The sequence below is a fragment of the Oratosquilla oratoria genome, chromosome 9 (assembly GCF_046742065.1).
Source record: "Oratosquilla oratoria isolate Oo_2021 chromosome 9, ASM4674206v1, whole genome shotgun sequence".
Lineage (NCBI taxonomy): Eukaryota > Metazoa > Arthropoda > Malacostraca > Stomatopoda > Squillidae > Oratosquilla > Oratosquilla oratoria.
In genome coordinates, this window is record NC_134785.1 from 56,611,908 (window position 1) to 56,631,907 (window position 20,000).

The window sequence follows — 20,000 nt, forward strand, 5'->3', positions numbered from 1 at the left end:
TCGATTGCTTTGTGTCAAATATTATATGGACCGTTTATAGTAGTCACTTTTTGTTGTTGTCAAATGTGACGTCATCATTTTTAGCAACGACATCAGTAACCGCAGTAGCTTGGAAAACTAATTATTTCCTTCTAATTCGTTTCGTTCTGGCTAAAAATAGAATAATCAAAACAGTTAATTAATTCAGATTGCAGAGATTAGAACTGTATCATTATGGTCAGTTCAGTTAAACTTGGTGGAAATTTTCTCCACAAGTGAAGTTACTTTCTACTTTTCTCATCTCGTTCAGCTATACTTTCTCTCTAATTTCCTCTTTTTCTTATGTTAATGCAAGTATTCAGCCAAAATATTTAATGTAGCATCTGAGCAAATTTATGTCCTATAATAAATCTTTGTCGATATAAAAGGAACAGTCTCCCCATTCAACCACAGTATTTTCGGTAATAGATTTTATTTTAAATAACATGTTAATGGTTTTAACCTGGTGGGGGAAGTTAGCATCCTCCCTAATACAAGCATAAAGGTGTTAAAAACAAAGTGTTAAAATCGCAAGATTTACCAATTGACTCGTTTCTTCTGACTTAATTTACTGTCTCATGTGGTGACTTAACAAGCCCCTTGGCTTCCACCTACAGGGTCAGTTGGATTTAGAACTCATAACACTGATCTATAGAGTCAATTAGATAACTCGTTATTTCTCAAGTCTTCTGACGACTCCAAGTCTGCAGCTATCACGATGACTGACTCTCTTGCCCTACTAGTCTTCCCGAAAATAAAAAAAAATCTGCCTTGAAGACCCGTTATGCCAAGACCCAAATCTTCATACGACTCAGCCAATTCTGAAGACTCGTTTTACCTAATCCATCTTAACCGGTCCTATCAGATTGACTCACCATATCGATTGAGTCAGTCAGCTTAGCGACTCCTGCCTTCGACTCCCAACCTGACTCCTTAGAGTCGGTCGCATGCTTGACTCCAGTGACTCGCTCGCTCGTTCTATGACTGAGGCTAAATGCGATGCCGATGGGTCGGAGGCTCAGCGGCCAGCCGCCCTCGAGCTTTTTCTACGTGGCTCAATCCACTCTCCCTCCTCTCTTCCTCTACCTCGTTCCCTTTGTGCCTCCTCTCTCTCTCTCTCTCTCTCTCTCTCTCTCTCTCTCTCTCTCTCTCTCTCTCTCTCTCTCTCTCTCTCTCTCTCTCTCTCTCTCTCTCTCTCTCTCTCTCTCTCTCTCTCTCTCTCTCTCTCTCTATCTCTCTCAATATCTCTCTATATCTCTCTATATATCTCTATCTCTCTATATATCTCTCTATATATCTCTCTATCTCTCTCTATCTCTCTCTATCTCTATTTATCTCTATCTATCTCTATCTCTCTCTCTATCTTTATCTCTCTCTATTTCTATCTCCATCTCTCTCCATCTCTCCATCTCTCTATCTCTATATCTCTATATCTCTCTATCTCTATCTCTCTATATCTCTCTCTCCATATATTTCTATATCTCCATTTCTCTCTCTCTCTCTCTCTCTCTCTCTCTCTCTCTCTCTCTCTCTCTCTCTCATCTCTGATGTTTCAAATCCCACCTCTTCGCATCCCATCTCGCTATTTCCTCCCTTACCCACACACTTCTAACCCCGACATCCCACAAACATGTTTCAATTCTCAGAGTCTCTCGACCACCTTATCTCCCTATTCCCAACACCTGTTATTCCCCCTTTCTCCTTTACCCCTTTTACCATAAAGTTTTCTTGTGTTTTCCTTGTAGTGGGAGAAGGCGTTACTGTCCCTTCCTTCTCCTCTTGTCTGCTTGTTCTCCGTGGTTCTCGAAGGATCTTCATGTATGATATTTGTGTTTGTTGTTCCCATGCACCCTCACGCTGTTGTCTGAAAAATAATTTGTAGTTCATTTTTTGTACGTAGGCTTAGGTACTTTCGATTGAGGCTGGTCGGATGAGGTTTGGGTCAATTGGTTAAAGTAACGTCTTGGGTCGGTTTTGGTTGGGTTGGGTTGGGTTGGGTAAGGTTGATGGATAGAATTGGCTTAGGATAGGACGAGCCATACCATAAACTGCGTCGACTTGCTTCTCGATTTGGGTAGTCTGTCTATGCCGAGGAACAGTCAATTAGGTTGTTTTAACGAAAAACGTACCTGGGCAGAATCGAATAACTTGAATATTTTAACAGACCTAGATATGGACCAAAAGGTCTCCTGTCGGCATGCTCCGCCTTTGTAATCCTTTGTAAATTTCGTCAAGCAAGATTTTGTTGGCGCGGGAATGGGGAGGGGGGATAAGTTTTGCAATAATTCTAAGAGTTTTAGCAGTTTTGCTGGTGTGACGGTTATGTTGTCTGGGATGTTGTGTTGTTTCGGGTGATATTTCTCCTAATTTGTGACGTATCATTTTGTCATGCATGGTAACATGTTACATTTACCATCGTTACTGTCCTTATTTTCAGTATCATTGCTGTTACCATTTTCGTCATTAACACGATTTATCATGACCATTCATATCATTGTCAGTATCGAGAGTTTTAGAACACGCGACTTTGTACCAGAACATCTAGTCACTTTAACATTCCCTTAGTTTTTTTCGTGGGAAGGTCTGGTCCGCTGGGCCCAGTCTTGCCTTTCGTAGGTCGGTCTAGGAGGAGTGGAGTGATGGGAACTCTCTCTGGGACTCCAGGGTAGGAGTCCATTGGCTTTTATGAGGCCGACAGTGCCGCCATGTTCCCAGTCAGGCCTACGTATCAAGCGCGTTTGCTGAAGACCATAGTGACGTCATCAAGGGAAATAATGACGTCATGAAATTATTATAATCACACGCGCGCGCGCATAAGCACGCTCGCATGCACACACACACACACACACACACACACACACACACACACACACACACACACACACACACACACACACACACACACACACACACACACACACACACACACACATATATATATATATATATATATATATATATGGATTTAGAACCTATGCCACTGGGACTCGAACCCTTGACTAGGCTATGCGTTACCACAATGTAAGGACGCTAACCGCTACACTACGACCATCGTATAAAAGGAAATGACCAATTCCCCGCCGACATTTGCGTGGTGTAGCGGTATGGTTCGCCTGAATAAAGACACTATGAAAATTAGACTACATACCACTGCACCACACGAATGTCGTCTGGGAATTGATAATTTTTTCTACGACTATCGTGGAGCACTGGTTAGTGTCCTTGCCTTGTAATGAATATATATATATATATATATATATATATATATATATATATATATATATATATATATATATATATATGTATATATATATATATATATATATATATATATATATATATATATATATGTATATATATATATATATATATATATATATATATATATATCTATAATGTCCAAGCTGTTAGTAACATGTTAATCTTGTTCAGCCTAGCGATGCTTCCTTGCGTTTTAAAGGATTACTGCAGACATATTTTGCATTATTTCTAGGCCATGTATTACACACAAAGAAGCAACCTTGGTGTCAGCTAGGTCGAAACTAAGCCGTCGGAGTTGACGACGAACAAGTCTCGCGGGTCTCAAATTTAAAGGCGCATTGTACGAAAGCAGAATCGAGTCGTTGACGTACAGGGGTCACTTTACGATTTTGTTTTTAGATACGCGGTTCGACAGACACGTGTTTAAAGTGATGCGTGAGCGTGTGAACGTGGTATTTGGTTGTCGAACACGTTCACACATCACTCTAAACACGTGTCTGTCGAACCGGGTTCGACGAACCGTTAGAACCGTGTTAATCCCCTCTTACCTCAGCCGTCGGCATTGCCACCTCTCACCACATACAGGGGTCACTTTATTATTTTGTTTTTAGATACATACTCGTACTATTACCTCCGCCGTCGGCCCTGCTACCACCCGCCACAGCCACACAGCCATCGCCCGTCACAATTACTTCACCCTGCTCTTATCTCCTCTCCTCTCTCCTCTCTCCTCTTCTCTCTTCTCTCCTCCCTCCACTTGCAGCGTCTATATGCATTCACACCGTGGCCGTGTCGCCGAGGGGAAGGCTTCAACAATAAATAAAATGGATCTTTTTCTCGCCCTCTCCGCCCCGATTCCTTCTTCTCTTCCTCCTTTCCTTTCCTTTCCCGTCCTTTCCTTCCCTTTATTCCCATTCTCCCCTTCCATCTCCTTCCATTCTCTTTCCTTTCCTTTCCTTCCTTTTCTTTTCTTTCCTTTCCTTCCTTTCCCTTCCTTTCCTTTCATTTCCTTCCCTTCATTTGACCTTCCCTTCATTTTCCTTCCCTTTCCTTTCCCTTTCCTTTCCCTTCCCTTCCTTTCCCTTCCCTTTCCTTCCCTTTCCTTCCCTTTCCTTTCTCTTCCCCTCCATTCCATTCCCTTCCCTTACTTTCCCTTCCCTCTCCTTCCCTTCCCTTCCCTCTCCTTCCCTCTCCTTCCCTTCCCTTCCCTCTCCTTCCCTTTCCTTTCCTTCCCTTCCCTTCCCTTCTACTTCTCCCCCTCTCCTTTCTTACCTTTTACAGTCCTCACAGCACTTGATTAAAAAATTCCTCTTCTCCTTTTCTCATCATGAATCCTTTCCACCAGAATTTTGATTCTTTTCTTTCCCTTTCTTCCCTCTTACTTCCTTCAAACTCCTCCTTTTCTATCTCTATTCCTCCATTTTTTCACTTCATCGCTTTTCAACCTCCCCCAATTTTCCTTCATATTTCCTTTACCTACCTCATTCCTGCCCTCCTTCCCTCCTTTCACCCCCACCCCACTTCTCCCTTTCTTCACATATCACCTTTTCCATTTTCAATTCTTTCCTCACTCTTTCCCTTTACGTCCTCCTTCATTGTCCTTCTTTCGTAATGTCTCTTCTCTTTTTCCTTTTCTTTATTTTATCTTCCCGTCAGTAACGTTTCCTTTTTAGTTATTTTCTCTTCCCTTTCTCTTCCCTTCCCTTTACCTTTCACCCTAGCCATCCTTCTCATCGCCTTCATTTCTTCCATTTCCTTCTCAACAACTCTTCTTTTCCATTCCCTTCTGTCCCTTTCGTCTTCCATCTCCACCCGACATTGTCAATCCGCTATCTCCTCTCTTTCCTCTTCCTCCTTCATCTACTTTTTCCTCCTCCCCCCTTTGCTCTTTGTCCTCGCTACAAATCTTTCCGTCTCTGTCCTCTCCTTCACCCCCCTTCCCCTTTCCTCCCGAAATTTAATAGTCCTCACCCATTTTCCTCCCCTTATCCTCTCCCTCAACCTCTTCTCTTTTCAAGCTTCCCACAACGACATCCTCCTCTGTCAAATCCTGCGTCCTTCCATCTCATTCTTCGACTTTCCATTCGTCCACTCACTTCTCCGACCCGTCCCTCCTCTTGTCTAGAAAGCAAAAATTTTTATTTAGCTTAAGGGAACAGGCTACTGACTACCAGGATTTTTGTTTTTCCGTTGCACCAGATGTCGTTCAGTAGACTGTCTTGGAATTCACGATGGAGTTAGATTTTAAACCTTAAGCAGATTGGGCCACAAAGTTTACTGTACTTAATCCAAGTATACAGGCACGTGAGAAGCTTGTTTATTAAATTTGTACTGATGAAACCCACCAACCTAGCCATATTATACATTTGATCTATTCTAGCTAACGGCAGAATGTTACTAAATTTGTACTGACGATAACCCTCCCACCACGTGATATCATACATTTGATCTATTCTGGCTAACGACAGAATGTCTCTTTCTCCAGAGGGAGAGGGGGGAGGTGTGAAATCCTCACTGTGTTAAAAAAAATATGTCGTCGGTGACAACAGAGGGACTTGATCTCAGAACGCAGATTCCATTCCCACGGTAAAACCTTCTGCCTCCCCCTCCCCACATCTCATTCCTCTTCCCCTTCGCGTTTGGGGGATGTTGATCCCTTTGTTTGACCAAAAGTGTCCCTCCCCTTCCCTCCTCTCCTCTCCTCTCCTCCCCTCCTCGCCATTTCCCCCCCCACCCTGGTCTTGACTCCCCACCTCCTCCACCTCACCATCCACCTAACCACAGTCGCTTTGAGGCTGACCGTAATATAAGATAGACATCCTCACTCCTCTCCTCCAAATCTGTTGCAAGACGCTACAGACGTTATGACAAAATTTAACCAAATCGATCCATCTCTCAGAGGATGTTCACGGGGGTCACTGTTACGCAGAGGTGTTCCTAATGCTTTCGGTCCTAATGAAACTCTCCACAGACTTTGTTCTGATTAACATTAGACTTCTTTTCAACTGAAAGAGAGAGGGGTATTGTAGCGTGGAAGGGAAACATGGACTTGAATTGGTGTCTCAACGAACCGAAAGCAATTTTATCCCGAGTCTCTTCCTTTATAGTCTCCTGGCGTTCCTTCGACCAAATACTGTAGAAGGCGTCAGCGAGGTGCGGTATCAGAGTCTCGCAGAGATGAATAGAATCCCCTGTCGGCAGACAGAACAAAAGGATAGATTAATTGAGGGAGGGGTTCAACACTTTCCTGGTTTCGTTCTTGATGGGTTTGGTCTGTGCCTAACCTAACCTAACCTAAACCTAACCTAACCTAACCTACCTAACCTAACCCTAACCTAACCTTAATCTAACCTTAACCTAACCCTAATCTAACCCTAACCTAACCCTAACCTAACCCTAACCTAACCTTAACCTAACCTTAACCTAACCCTAAGCTAACCCTAACCTAACCTTACCTAACCCTAACCTAACACTAACTTAAGCCTAACCTAACCCTAACCTAACCCTAACTTAACCCTAACCTAACCCTAACCTAACCCAACCCAACCCAACCCAACCCAACCCAACCCAACCCAACCCAACCTAACCTAACCTAACCCTAACCTAACCCTAACCTAACCTAACCTAACCTAACCTAACCCTAACCCTAACCCTAACCTAACCTAACCTATTAAACAGAGAATAAATCTCCCTTCCATCCCCAGCCCTTCTTCTTCCATAAACTCCCAAGAACTTCTGATTATATTCAGGTCAGATAGGGGGGCCGTGCAGAAATCCTATTCCAAGTCTTGACGGATTTGTGACCTGTATAACTGGCTGATGATGGCTGGATTATTGAAATCAAAAGATCGCACTAATAATTCCGGTCTCTCATTTGCTTTCTCTAAGAGAGAAATGCAATAGTTATAGGTTTTATAGTCGTTATTATTAATTACACCAAAGTCCTTTTCGTTCTTCACTTTGGACAAATTTCTTCCAAATGACTTGTAGTCATAATTTGTAGTCGTGTATATGTTTACATATGGGTTATGCTTCATCAGCTACCTCAGGGATCATTGCCCTAGTTTGTCTAAACATCTTTGAATACTCAGTTGATTCGCGTAATCATTTGCAATTCTGCACAAATTTTGTTGGTCCTAAAATAAGGACCATGGGAGCTAACGGGGTAACCCTGTTAAAATAATCAGCAAATTTGGAGATGGTAGATTTAAGTACACAGTCAATGCCATTGATATAAACTACGTATGAACAGAAGTGGCTCAGGTCGGAACTCAGAATAACTTTACTCGTAGCATCTTTCTAGCAAAAAGTTTTATTATTCAGAACAACTTGCTGTATATGACTATTCAACCAGTCTGTCGTAAGGGCCAGTATCAAAATACTTTTCAAGATCCAGATATTTGAAATCTTCCTTCTCTTCTACCTTCCTCTCTTCCTCCTATTCTTCACCCCCTTCTCTTCTTTCCCCTCTTCCTTCTCTATTTCTTCCTCATCCTCCTTGTTCTTCTCTTCCTCCCCTTTTTCCTCTACTTCTTACTTTTCCACCTCTTCCTCCTCCTCCTCTTCCTCCTCGTCCTCCTCCTCCTCCTCCTCCTAAACTCCTCCTCCTCCTAAACTCCTCCTCCTCCTCCTCCTAAACTCCTCCTCCTCCTCCTCCTCCTAAATCTCTCCTCCTCCTCCTCCTCCTCCTCCTCCTCCTTCTAAACTACTCGTCCTCCTAAACTCCTCCTCCTCCTCCTGCTCCTAAACTCCACCTCCTCCTCCTCCTCCCCCTCTTCCTCCTCCTCCTAAACTCCTCCTCTTCTTCCTCCTCCTCCTGTGTCCCTACGTCTCCTGAGCTCCGGCGCCTCTTGCGTGGGCCGATACGACCGCAGCGCCTGGAGAGGCACACACGCCAAAAAGGAAAATCTCATCCCGACGGACACACATCGTCGGCCAATAACGACCTATTCAACACCGGGAACAGGGTGGTCATTGAGCCTGGCGCAACTCCTACTCTTTCCAATGGCAAACGCCACCAGACCGCATCAGCCTCGTTGATACATTCGTGACCGTGTTGCACTCTAAAGACCCTGTTCTTCTCGGCGACGACATTTGTAACCGGTTTAGGGGAAGCGTTGATACCAAGGCATTGGACTCCCGAGGGAAGGGAGTCTCAGTTGTTCCTAACTCCTTCAATTCTAGGAGTCAGATGAACCAAATTATTTTGTACTGTGGGGAAGTGAAAGGGGAAGGGAAATGAGCATGTAAGGATTGAGTGGATAGGGAGGGGATAGGGAGAGGAGGAGGGGATAGGTGAGGGTGAGGGGAATGAGGAGGGCGTGAGCGAAAGAGTGAGAGGAGGAGAGGGGAGGGAGAGGGAAAAGGATGGGGAGTAGTGACAAGAAAAGTGCAGCGCCCTGATCCCCATGTCCAGGATCCGGATTCATAAAACCTTTACTATCTTGAGATTAGCATTAAGGTACTGAAATTCTACAACCTTTCAAAGTTTTTTCAGTGAGAAACTGAATAACAATGAAAAAAGCAAAGCATACTGTAAGAGGCTGGTAGAAAAGAGGGTAGAAAGAGGGGTAGAAGACGGGTTGTTACATTTTATTGGTGGTTGTTTGTAAATAACAGCCTAAGTGAGCTGTCTGAGTCTGCTTTTCCGCTTTGTGTAGGGTATATTTGCATTTTGCTGAGATGACATTCCTTTGTAACCTAAGTGAGAATTATGCAGAGACTCGATATTATTTTAATTAAACAATATTGCCGTAAAGATATCAAACAAAGAATCTGATTGGTGAAAAGGTGGAGGAGAAAATTCAATTGGTTCACGAATGTAAGATCACGTACTTTAGGGAGGATCGCACAGAAACACACACACACACACACACACACACACACACACACACACACACACACACACACACACACACACACACACACACACACACACACACACACACACACACACACCGTGTACTACCAAGAATTTATTCATGTAATTTGCATATCGGGATGAAGAATTAACGATGACCTCTCTCTTTTTCCAGGTAATGATTGAGATCTTCCGGGACACAAAGATAAGTTTCTGAGGTTCTTGTCTCAAGCTCCAGCCCAGATAGAATACTAACAACAGGATAGACCAGTGTTTGGGTGTGAATTAACGTAAGTTTGATTGGGAGGATTCAGTGTCTTTGTACGTTTCTATAAGTGCCTTTCTAGTTCTGTTTCTCTTCTTGTATGCTTGCTTGTATTACTGTGTGTGTTTACACGCGTTCACATGCATTTGTGCACGTGCGCACACACACACACACACACACACACACACACACACACACACACACACACACACACGTGTGTATGAATGCGTGTGTGTGTGAATGTTTGTGTTTGTTTTTGTGTATATGTTTGTGTATATGATTACGTACATACCTACATGGTATGTGTATATGATTACGTACATACCTACACGTTAACATACGTGTTGGTATGCGTACTCACCCAACGTCCAAAAGATGAACTACAACCGAGGCAGGAAAGCCCGCTCGGGCGCCAGATTATATTGTCAAGAGCATCGACAATCCAAAAAACAAATCGAAATGAATGTTTGTGGCAAAACTTCCTCTAATGACTTCTTCATCCCATACTTGCTCTTCCTCTCTTTCTGTTTTTTCTCTTTCTCTTTATTTATTTTCATCTCTTTTGCTCTCTTAGTTTTTCATGACTCAAAGGATTACAAAGACGGAGCATGCCGACAGGAGACCTTTTGGTCCATAACTATGTCGGATGCAAAAAGAAAAGAGAATAATGATAAACGAATAGATTGATTAAAATCATAATATAAATAATAATAATTAGAATAAATAAATGCATAGGTATAGTTAAATAATAAACAAACAGGTAAATAGTACATAACTGACAGATAACTGATAATTAACAAATGAAAATCAAACAAATAATAATAAACAAACAGATAAATAATAACAAACAAACAAGTAATATAAAATTCTGAATATCAGAATATCTCCTTGTGGAACCAACGCGTTGTTACTTTTTTTCCTACAACTGCCCTTTTATCCGTGATCGATGACGTCATGTCGGTGTTTTTTGAATCGAAATATCACTTCCATGAATTGCTTCTAAAGTTTTACTTCCAACCTGACGTTATGTGCATTTGCAGACATCGTGCCTGACCCGTGATATCAAAATTATTTAAACATGCCTAATACGTTTTATAAAGAGGAGAGACATTTTAATATAAGCATGTTACTGTTAACAAAACTTCATTAATTCAGCAACTATGAAAAATATATCTGCTTAGTTTTATATATCGTTTACCTTACTGAATATCTTTCCCTACACAATCTATGTTTCTCTTGCTTTTCTTTGATCTAACATTCGTAACTGACGCAGCTAACTGACAGTTATGTATGGTAGCTGATAGTTATAACTGATTGTTATATCTGAAAAGGCTATCTGAAGCCTCTTAACGCAGCTGCGTTAGTCAGGCTACCCATAAAGGTTAAACTGTTAGTTGAAGCTCCATGGAATTCACCTCTCCTTACAAGTGACAACTTCTCTTGTTTCTATTCTGGCTGCCGTCAGGGAATTTCACTTAATTTAGGAACTCCTTCTCATCACAATCCGTGCAGTCTCACCATGCCAATGCATCCCTGAAGGACAACGATTTTGATCTCATTTCACGTCAGTAGACGGGTAAGCCAATAGTGACTTCCAAGCCCTCGGGAACAAAGCGCATCGCTGACAATATATTCTGTTCATCTGGCTGCGCCCTCTCCCCACTCGTCGTTGGTGAAGAGGACAACATTCCTCCCCTCCCACCCCCTCAGCCACTCCCCCCCCCCTCAGTCACGCTAAGTAACCCTCTTCCCGATTCCTTCACGGATCTCCACCGCAAACTTCCCCATTGGAGAAGGGCCACCAAGGTCTCCCATTTTTGTTTTGTCCGTCTCACCAAAGCTATGGAGGGCGGGTCTCCGGATGCTCTGCATTCAGAAAGGAGATCAAAAGTCCCCTTTATCTGTGCGTCGGATATGAAGACTGGGTGATGCGGTGGCGTCGAAAACTTCTGGATCTTAAATCTGGCTTACGTCATTAATGCCAACTTCTGAAGGCGAGCTTCTCTTTCTGCATGTACTCTTACTTCTTTTTTCATCTCCTACTTACACGTTATAACTACCACTGCTCGTTCTACTATTTTTGTTACTACTATTACTACTACTGCTTCTACTACTATTACTACTACTTTTACTGGTATTACAACTACTACTCCTGCTTCTACTACTACTGTTTCTACTACTACAACTACTACAACTACTACTGCTTCTACTTCTACAACTACTACTGCTTCTACTTCTACAACTACTATTACTGCTTCTACTTCTACAACTACTACTGCTTCTACTTCTACAACTACTATTACTGCTTCTACTTCAACTACTACTGCTTCTACTTCTGCTTCTACTACTACTACTACTACTACTACTACTACTAATTTTTTCATTATTATTTGAAAACGACCTCCATCCTCGTGGAACTATATGGTGAAAGCAGTCAGGATCTGCTTCCCACAGGCACAGTTCATTAGCCTCGCTCTCGCCAATAATTGTGGTAGATTACCTTTTATGTTATATGTTATTCTTATAGTTGAAGTGAATTCTAGGTGAGCACCACCTAGCATGGCCCCTCGAAGGTGTGATATTTCTGTAGAGTAGTTGTCGCCTAACTGTGCACATATGGAATGTGATATTTTGTTTATCATTTTGCATGTGGCTGTTAGGAATGTGCATGGTGAGTATCCGTGGGGTGAGGAAGGTGGGAAGGGGACGGGGAGGGGTTGTCTGGCTGGCTTCCTTTATGGACGTGGAAATTGTGTCGCAAGAGAAACAGCGCAGCGTGATGCTGACCGAAGGGGTTTGCGACACCATCCTCTGAGGTGCTGATTTTAGAAGATGCTGAGGCAGGCAAACCTGGTCGCGAGCAGGATGTTGTGAAACTCGGATGGGGTGATGCAAGGCGTAAAAGCGCCGGGTTAGGGGAGGAAGCAATCTCAATGTTGCCTAACCTGAGCTTAGGAGAGTTGGTATCTATCGATATGTTATGATTATCTGAGAGCTCTAGTCCTAGTATATCTTCACATTCGAGGGTTCAGTACTTGACTACATAAAAGGTAGTGGGTGGGGAGGAATGATTTTCGATACACATTGCTATTTTTATAGTTGAAGTGATGTCTAGGTGAGCACCACCTTGCATGCCCTCTAGAAGGTGTGATGTCCCTGTAGGGTAGTTAAGGCAAAGGTTCGAGACCTTGCGGTGGAGCTTATTTACATACAAACACACACACACACACACACACACACACACACACACACACACACACACACACACACACACACACACACACACACACACACACACACACACACACACACACACACATATATATATATATATATATATATATATATATATTATGCATGTATGTATGTATGCGTGTGTGTGTGTGTGTGTGTGTGTGCGTAATGTTTTTTAGTTTTTTCGTTAACACCAGATTCGACGTGTGAATATTATTCGACGTTTTGGCTCTAATTCTAGACCGTCCTTAAAGGTGCCAAGGGTTACAGTGAGAACAAGTTGCATACATATTCCTTGGACGGGAACTTCACAGCCGAAGCGTGGCGCGTTCTTCTTATGCAACGCTGTTGTTAACATCGCTAAATACATAGAATATACATACATATTTATCTATAAGTATACCCTATACATTCAAATACACAATTTGTATGAACACATATTTACATGTATATTCACATATATGAATATACGTATGCACTCGTGTAGATATATGTCTATTGAAGAATTTATATATTTATTTATAACTCGGACTTAATCCCTGGATATTGAGTTCACGGAAGTTCTTTGGTATTAAAGAGCCGGCGAAGACTTCACAGGTAACTCCAGCCACTCCACGACTGGACTGTTTGGAGTCTTCTCACTCCAAGGAGACCGGTGTCTGACTCCGGCCGCTATTCGGTCCCGGACACAGCAAAATCTAGCTTAACACCCCCCACCCCCCCTTCACACACACACACACACACACCCTCCCGCCTTCTACCGATTTGAGGCAACTGCGTCACTTGGCCGAGTTTCGGGATTTTTGGAATGTCGTTCCCGATTCCACATGTTGGGGTCAAGGATCGACAGAAGTGGAGAGGACGAGGGGAGGAGGAGGAGAGGAGAGGAGTTAAAAAAGAGAGAAGAAGAGCAGGGAAGAAGGAGAGGACAAGAAGAGGAAGGGAGGAGATGAGAAGGGGAGAAGGAGAAGAGGAGGGGAATTAAGAAAGAAGGAAGAAGAACAGAGAAGAAGGAGAGGACAAGAAGAGGAAGGGAGGAGAAAGAAGGAAAAAAGAGTAGGAGAAGAAGAGTTAAGAAAGAGAGAAGAAGAGCAGGGAAGAAGGAGAGGACAAGAAGAGGAAGGGAGGAGGGGAGGAGGAAAGAAGAGGATTAAGAGAATAGAGGAGGAAAGGTGGAGCAGAAGATTAAAGTAAGAGATTGGAAGAGAGGGAGAGAAGGAGGAGGAGGAAGGTAGAGGAGGAAGGTAGAGGAGGAGGAGGAGGAAGGTAGAGGAGGAGGAGGAGGAAGGTAGAGGAGGAGGAGGAGGAAGGGAGAGGAGGAGGAGGAGGAAGGGAGAGGAGGAGGAAGGTAGAGGAGGAGGAGGAGGAAGAGAGAGGAGGAGAAGGAGGAAGAGGAGAGGAAGGAAGGAGGAGGAGGAAGGGAGAGGAGGAGGAGGAGGAAGGTAGAGGAGGAAGAGGAGGAAGGTAGAGGAGGAGGAGGAGGAAGGGAGAGGAGGAGGAGGAGGAGGAGGAAGGGAGAGGAATGAAAGAGGGTTCTTCGCGAGTTCGACTCAACCGAAGTCCTGGGTCGAACTGGCACTCACCACGTTAAACGCGGTGACATCCTTCATGTATTTTATTCTGACCAAGAACAGAAGGTGGAAGGTGAGGAAACAAGAAAGGAAAGACAAAGGGGAGACAGGGAAGACAAACCGAGGGAAGAAATAAGACAACTTTGGGGGAATGTGAAGACAAAAGAAGACAAGAATCGATGATCTAGCGGAAAGTAAAGGGATAAAGAGGAAGTAAAACCCAGTCAAGGTAAAAAAAAAATGACAAAGAAAAAATAGAAGAAAGAAGACTAGATGGAAGAAGGAAGATGGAGAGAAGAAGGAATGGAGGAAAGGTCAGATTGAAATAGAGGAGGAGGAAGAGTAGGAGGAAGAGGAGGAGGAGGAGGAGGAGGAGGGAGAGGAGTAGAGGAACAAGGGAGAAGAGAAGAATAAAGAACAGAAGGAGGTGGAGAGGGTGGAGAAATAGGAGGAGATGAAAAAGCGGCCAAGGAACTATTGCAGTGCCGGGCCGAGAGCCTTTTGAGTTATCCAATAACGTCTCATCTCTCTTTCTTCCTTTCCTTCTCCCTCTCTCCCTCTCTCCCTCTCTACTTCTCTCCCTCTCTCCCTCTCTCCCTCTTGTTATTTCTCTCACTTTCTCCCTCTCCTTCTCTCCTTCTCTCCTTCTCTCCTTCTCCCCTTCTCTCCCTCTCTCCCTCTCTCCCTCTCTCCCTCTCTCCCTCTCTTCCTCTTGTTATTTCTCTCACTTTCTCCCTCTCCTTCTCCCCTTCTCCCTCTCCCCCTCTCCCTCTCCCCCTCCCCCTCCCCCCTCTCCCTCTCCCCTCCCCCTCCCCCTCTCCCCCCTCTCCTCCCCGTGAGATGGGTACACTTCCCATCTCACGTCAGACGTGAGGTCACGGGCAGTCCACTTAGGGCCAGCAGTGAGATTTCTCACGTGTCCTAGGGGGTAACAACCAATCCACTAAAGTTCCATAGAAGGTTTCTTGGGAACAGGAACAACAAAATGAACTTATGCCATATTTGTCCAATGTGGTAAGACAGGAAGAACACGTTTCAATAACCGTCAGTCATCAGGGACTAAACATTCATTCTTCGTGTTTACAATTCGTAGATTACAAGAAGGCATTTGAAATGATACGGGGTGGGGTAAGGGGGAGAATGTTTGTTCATTATTTAACTATACCTATGCGTTTATTTATTTTGTTTGTTATTTACATTATTATAGTTTTTATTTATTAATTTATTATTTTTTTTTTCGCATCCGACCTAGATATGGACCAAAAGGTCTCCTGTCGGCATGCTCCGCCTTTGTAATCCTTTGTAATGTGTATGTTGGGCTAAGATTGGGTGGGCGTGTTGATGGAATGATATAGAATGGAATGAAGTGAGACGGGGTGGAAAAAGGATAAAGAATGACGATAAATAGTTAGGAATGGTGGAACGGGTTGAAGTAGGAAAGGATAGACGGGATGATTTCAAGGAAGAAAAAGGACGGGTGAGGACAAGTCGGGGTATCTAGTAGATTTAGATTTAGGCAAAGTTGAGTAAGGTTGGTTTGAGTGGAATGAGATAGTGTGAGGGAGTGTGAGATTAATTGGGGTGAGGTTGGGTGGACTGGGATGAGATGGTGTGAGTTGTAGTGAGATAGAACGTGACTTAAGAGGTCAAGTAACTTAAGAGAGGGTGAGACGGGGGTGAGAGTGGGGTGACGGGATTTGGAGAGACGTGGAAAGGGGAAACGAGATGAGACGGGGTGAGGAGGGGGTGAAATGGCAAGAGCCAGCGGATGAGACTCAATGAGGAAAAGTTTGGTGATAAAGAAGTAAGGTTTCCTTCTTTGCATCCTTTCCTCCTCCTCCTCCTCCTCCTCCTCCTCCTCCTCCTCCTCCTCCTCCTCCTCCTCCTCCTCCTCCTCCTCCTCCTCCTCCTCTTCCTCCTCCTCCTCTTCCTCCCCCTCCTCCCCTCTAGCATCCTTCTCCTCCTCAGGCAACCCCCCCACCTTCCCCCTCTCTCTCCGTTCACCTCTTTTAGTTTCTCTCTTTTTTGGTCCTCTCTTCTCCCCCCCCCCTTCACCCCACCTCGTTTTATCTTAGTGTCGGTTGGCCATTTTAATACGTTCTGTAGGGGAGAGGGTCAGCCTACCTTCCACTCAGGATAATACATACATACATACATACACACACACACACACACACACACACACACACACACACACACACACACACACACACACACACATAGATCGGACCTACGAGCTCTGAGCTCTCTTCCAGGAGGGAAATAGCTGTCGATCACGAGTCCAACACGTGATCCAAAGACCAAGTGAATACACACACACACACAGACCATACAAAACAAATCTCTAAAGACAATTACAGGGTGCACAAATACAACACCTCCAGACCATTTCCGCCATAAAACGAAAGTCCTCAAAATCAAAGATCACCTTGACATGAGAGGCCCATAAACACTTGCTACAGCCTCCATAAACACAGCACACCCAACACCGCAACAGACAAGAACACCCACACACGTTAAGAAACATCGAAACAACACCCAAGTACCTATATGGCTGATAAATAATCTCTTCTCTTCCTCCACAACCACTAGATTCCAGCCTCCAGAAACATATCCATAATCATATAGTTCAGTGTTCGATCAACATACCGATAGACGATACACTGCTGCATGCCAGACCTCCTGATGTCCATTCCGCTGAATCCTCTCACGCCCGAGAGAACAGAATCCACCCGGCCAGACTGTGGTGCGGACACCATCCAGCCCTTGTAAGCTACCAAAAGAGGCTGGATGACCGCATCGCAGATAACTGTCCAGGATGCAACCTTTCATCCCATATCATATAACACATTATGGAAGACTGCATGGTGTACAGTCACGCATGCGTACAATACAATATGCACTAGGATTTGTGGGGAAAATCCCGTTACAGTATGGCGTTCTTCAGGGATATGGAACTGCTCGGCCAGACAGTTTAAGGAACGACAACAACACCAACAACAAGACCATTAACACCATCATCTACATCACCATCTTCAATATCTTCATCGTCACCACCACTGCCACTATCATCACCACCACCACCACCACCACCATCACCACCACAACCATCACCACCACCATCATTACCTCTTCTTCCATCACAGCGATTACCAAGACGTCGACCAACACCACCCCCACCAAAAACACCACAACCATCACCACTACCACAACCATCACCACAACCATCACCACCACCACAACCACCACCACCACAACCATCACCACCACCACCACAACCATCACCACCACCACAACCATCACCACCACCACAACCATCACCACCACCACCATCACCATCACCATCACCACCCACATCACCATCACCATCACCACCCACATCACCATCACCATCACCACCATCACCACCACCATCACCATCATCATCATCTCATCATCGTCATCGCTGTTATTTTAGTCATTACCATCACTATCATTGCTATTGTTAATTTCATCATCCTTTTCTTCTGGTCACATTGATAGCTGGCTCTGTCTGGAAAGAGTAAGTCCCCTCGACCGACCAACATCTTCGACACGAAAACACAATTCCAGGACAGGATTTTACTCCGTTTTCTTTTCTTTATCTGCCGTCTCCAGCCGATTTCATTTGTCACTTTGGAGTCTCTTAGTTAGGGAAAAATGTAGATTTTATCTCAAACGATCCTGGCCGTACGTAAGGGCGATAAGTGGCTTATATTGTTTACCATCATTTTATTTTGTTTATTTTTATTTCATTTATTTCATTTTGTTTTTATTTTATTTTATTCTATTTTATTTTATTTTATTTCATATTATTCTATATTATTCTATCTTATTTTATATTATTCCATATTATTTTATTTTATTTTATTTTATTGTATCTTATTGTATTTTATTGTATTTTATTTTACTTTATTTTATTTTATTTTATTGTATTTTGTTCTGTAGCACCGTCTTCAAGCACTTCAGGGTCGAAATCGGTTACTTTTTTATTCCTCTACACGAAGCTATTTCATACACTTCCATGGAAACAATTCCCTAAGCATCCATACCTTATTCACCCTTTCTTCCCCCATTTCCAGATTTTCCTTCATCTTTTTCATAGTTTTTCTTCTCAAGCTTTTACTTCTTTGCGGCTTTCTCTTACACGTATGCAATTGACCATTTCCAATTTCTTCCGTATCTCTTTCCCTCCTCCTTTATCCGTCTCTTTCACTAACTCCTCCTCTTTCGTCTCCTTTTCATTCGTTTTATTTCTGTTTCCTGATCCGTTTCTCTTCGTGTCCTTGTGTCCGCTTCCTCCCCTCTTCTTCCTTCCTCTTCCTTTTTCTTCCTTCTTCCTTACAGTCTCCCCCTCCCTCCCTCCCTCCCTCCTCTCGTCCTTCGGCTTCTCTTCTTCGAGTTGCTTGAAGTCCTCCGTATCCTGGAGAAAGAGGGAGGGAGGGAGGGAGGGAGACAGGGAGGGAAGGAGGTAGGAAGGGAAAGAGGAACGGAAGGAAGTAAGAAAGGAGGGAGGGAGGGAGTTAAGGAGGGAGACAGGAAGGGAAGGAAGAAGGGAAGGAAGAAGGGAGACAGGAAGGGAAGGAAGAAGGGAGGGAAGGAGGTAGGAAGGGAAAGAGGAACCGAAGGAAGTAAGAAAGGAGGGAGGGAGGGAGGGAGTGAAGGAGTGAGGGAGGGAGACATGGAGGGAAGGAGGTAGGGAGGGAAAGAGGAACGGAAGGAAGGAAGAAAGGAGGGAGGGAGGGAAGAGGGAGGGAGAGAAGGAGGGAGGGAGAAAGGGGGAGAAGGAGGGAGGAAGGGAGGGAGGGAAAGAGTGAGGGACGAAGAGAGAGGGAGGGAAGGAGGAAGGGAAGGAAGAAAGAAAGGGAGGTAAAGAGGAAGTGAGGGAATGAGGAAAGGAGAGAGAGAAGGTGGGAGGAAGTGAAGGAGGGAGATGGGGAGGGAGGGTGGGAGGGAAAGGAGGAGGAGGAGAGAGGGAAACATTAGTAAATAAGGCTGTAACGTCATACGAAGACTTTGTCAGTACTCGTAACCATCAGACTGTCATCGTTCCCAAACAGTGCAACATACCCAGTAGACACACGTTAAATCTGGAGAAACTTGAGAATGACGAGTGTGATAATTCCGAGCGCTGACAAAAGCTGAGATGTCGTCATCATGAATAGAACAAAATATTAGATTCATTCATTAAAAGATACTACAGCCTATGAGAAGAAACATCAAGGTCACTCGGTACTGGAAGGATGAAAATCTTCAAGAAAGAGACAAGGAAAATACTCTTGAAGTCCAACAGGGGCAAGAAGTTGATAGGATTGCTGAAGTCTCCGAGACCAACAAGTATACGCGGGTTTCCAAAAACCCATAAACACAACATCCAGATGATGCCCATCACTTCCGGTATACGTAGTGCCCCGCATAGTTTACCCAGATGTAATGGCGAAACCCGTATCCGTTAGACTGGGGACGGTTAAGATCGCCCATCTGAAAAATTTGAATGATCTGATCTAGAAACTAAAGGATATAGATCTCTCAAAGAATATCATGGCTTCGTATGACGTTACAGCCTTATTTACTAATGTCCCCCTCCCTCCCTCCTTCCTTCCCTCTTTCCCTCCCACCCTCCCTCCCCATCGCCCTCCTTCACTTCCTCCCACCTTCTCTCCCTCCTTCTCTCATTCCCTCATTCCCTCACTCCCTCACTCCCTCACTACTTCTTTACCTCCCTTCCTCCTTCCTTCCCTTCCTCTTTCCTTCCCTTCCTCTCACTCACTCT

General features: G+C 44.1%; 1 protein-coding gene across 3 annotated transcripts in view; it reads left to right on the forward strand.

Annotated features, from left to right (window-relative positions):
* The window catches only part of LOC143028436 (putative sodium/potassium/calcium exchanger CG1090), a 384,909-nt gene that overhangs the window by 181,506 nt on the left and 183,403 nt on the right, over positions 1–20,000 (forward strand). Inside the window, exon 2 of one of the 3 annotated variants that reach the window (XM_076190529.1) lies at positions 9,315–9,429. The exons of the other annotated variants lie outside the window; for them this stretch is intronic. The gene's annotated coding sequence lies outside the window, so the exon portion shown is untranslated. The remainder of the gene's footprint in view (positions 1–9,314; positions 9,430–20,000) is intronic. 3 annotated transcript variants of the gene reach the window in all.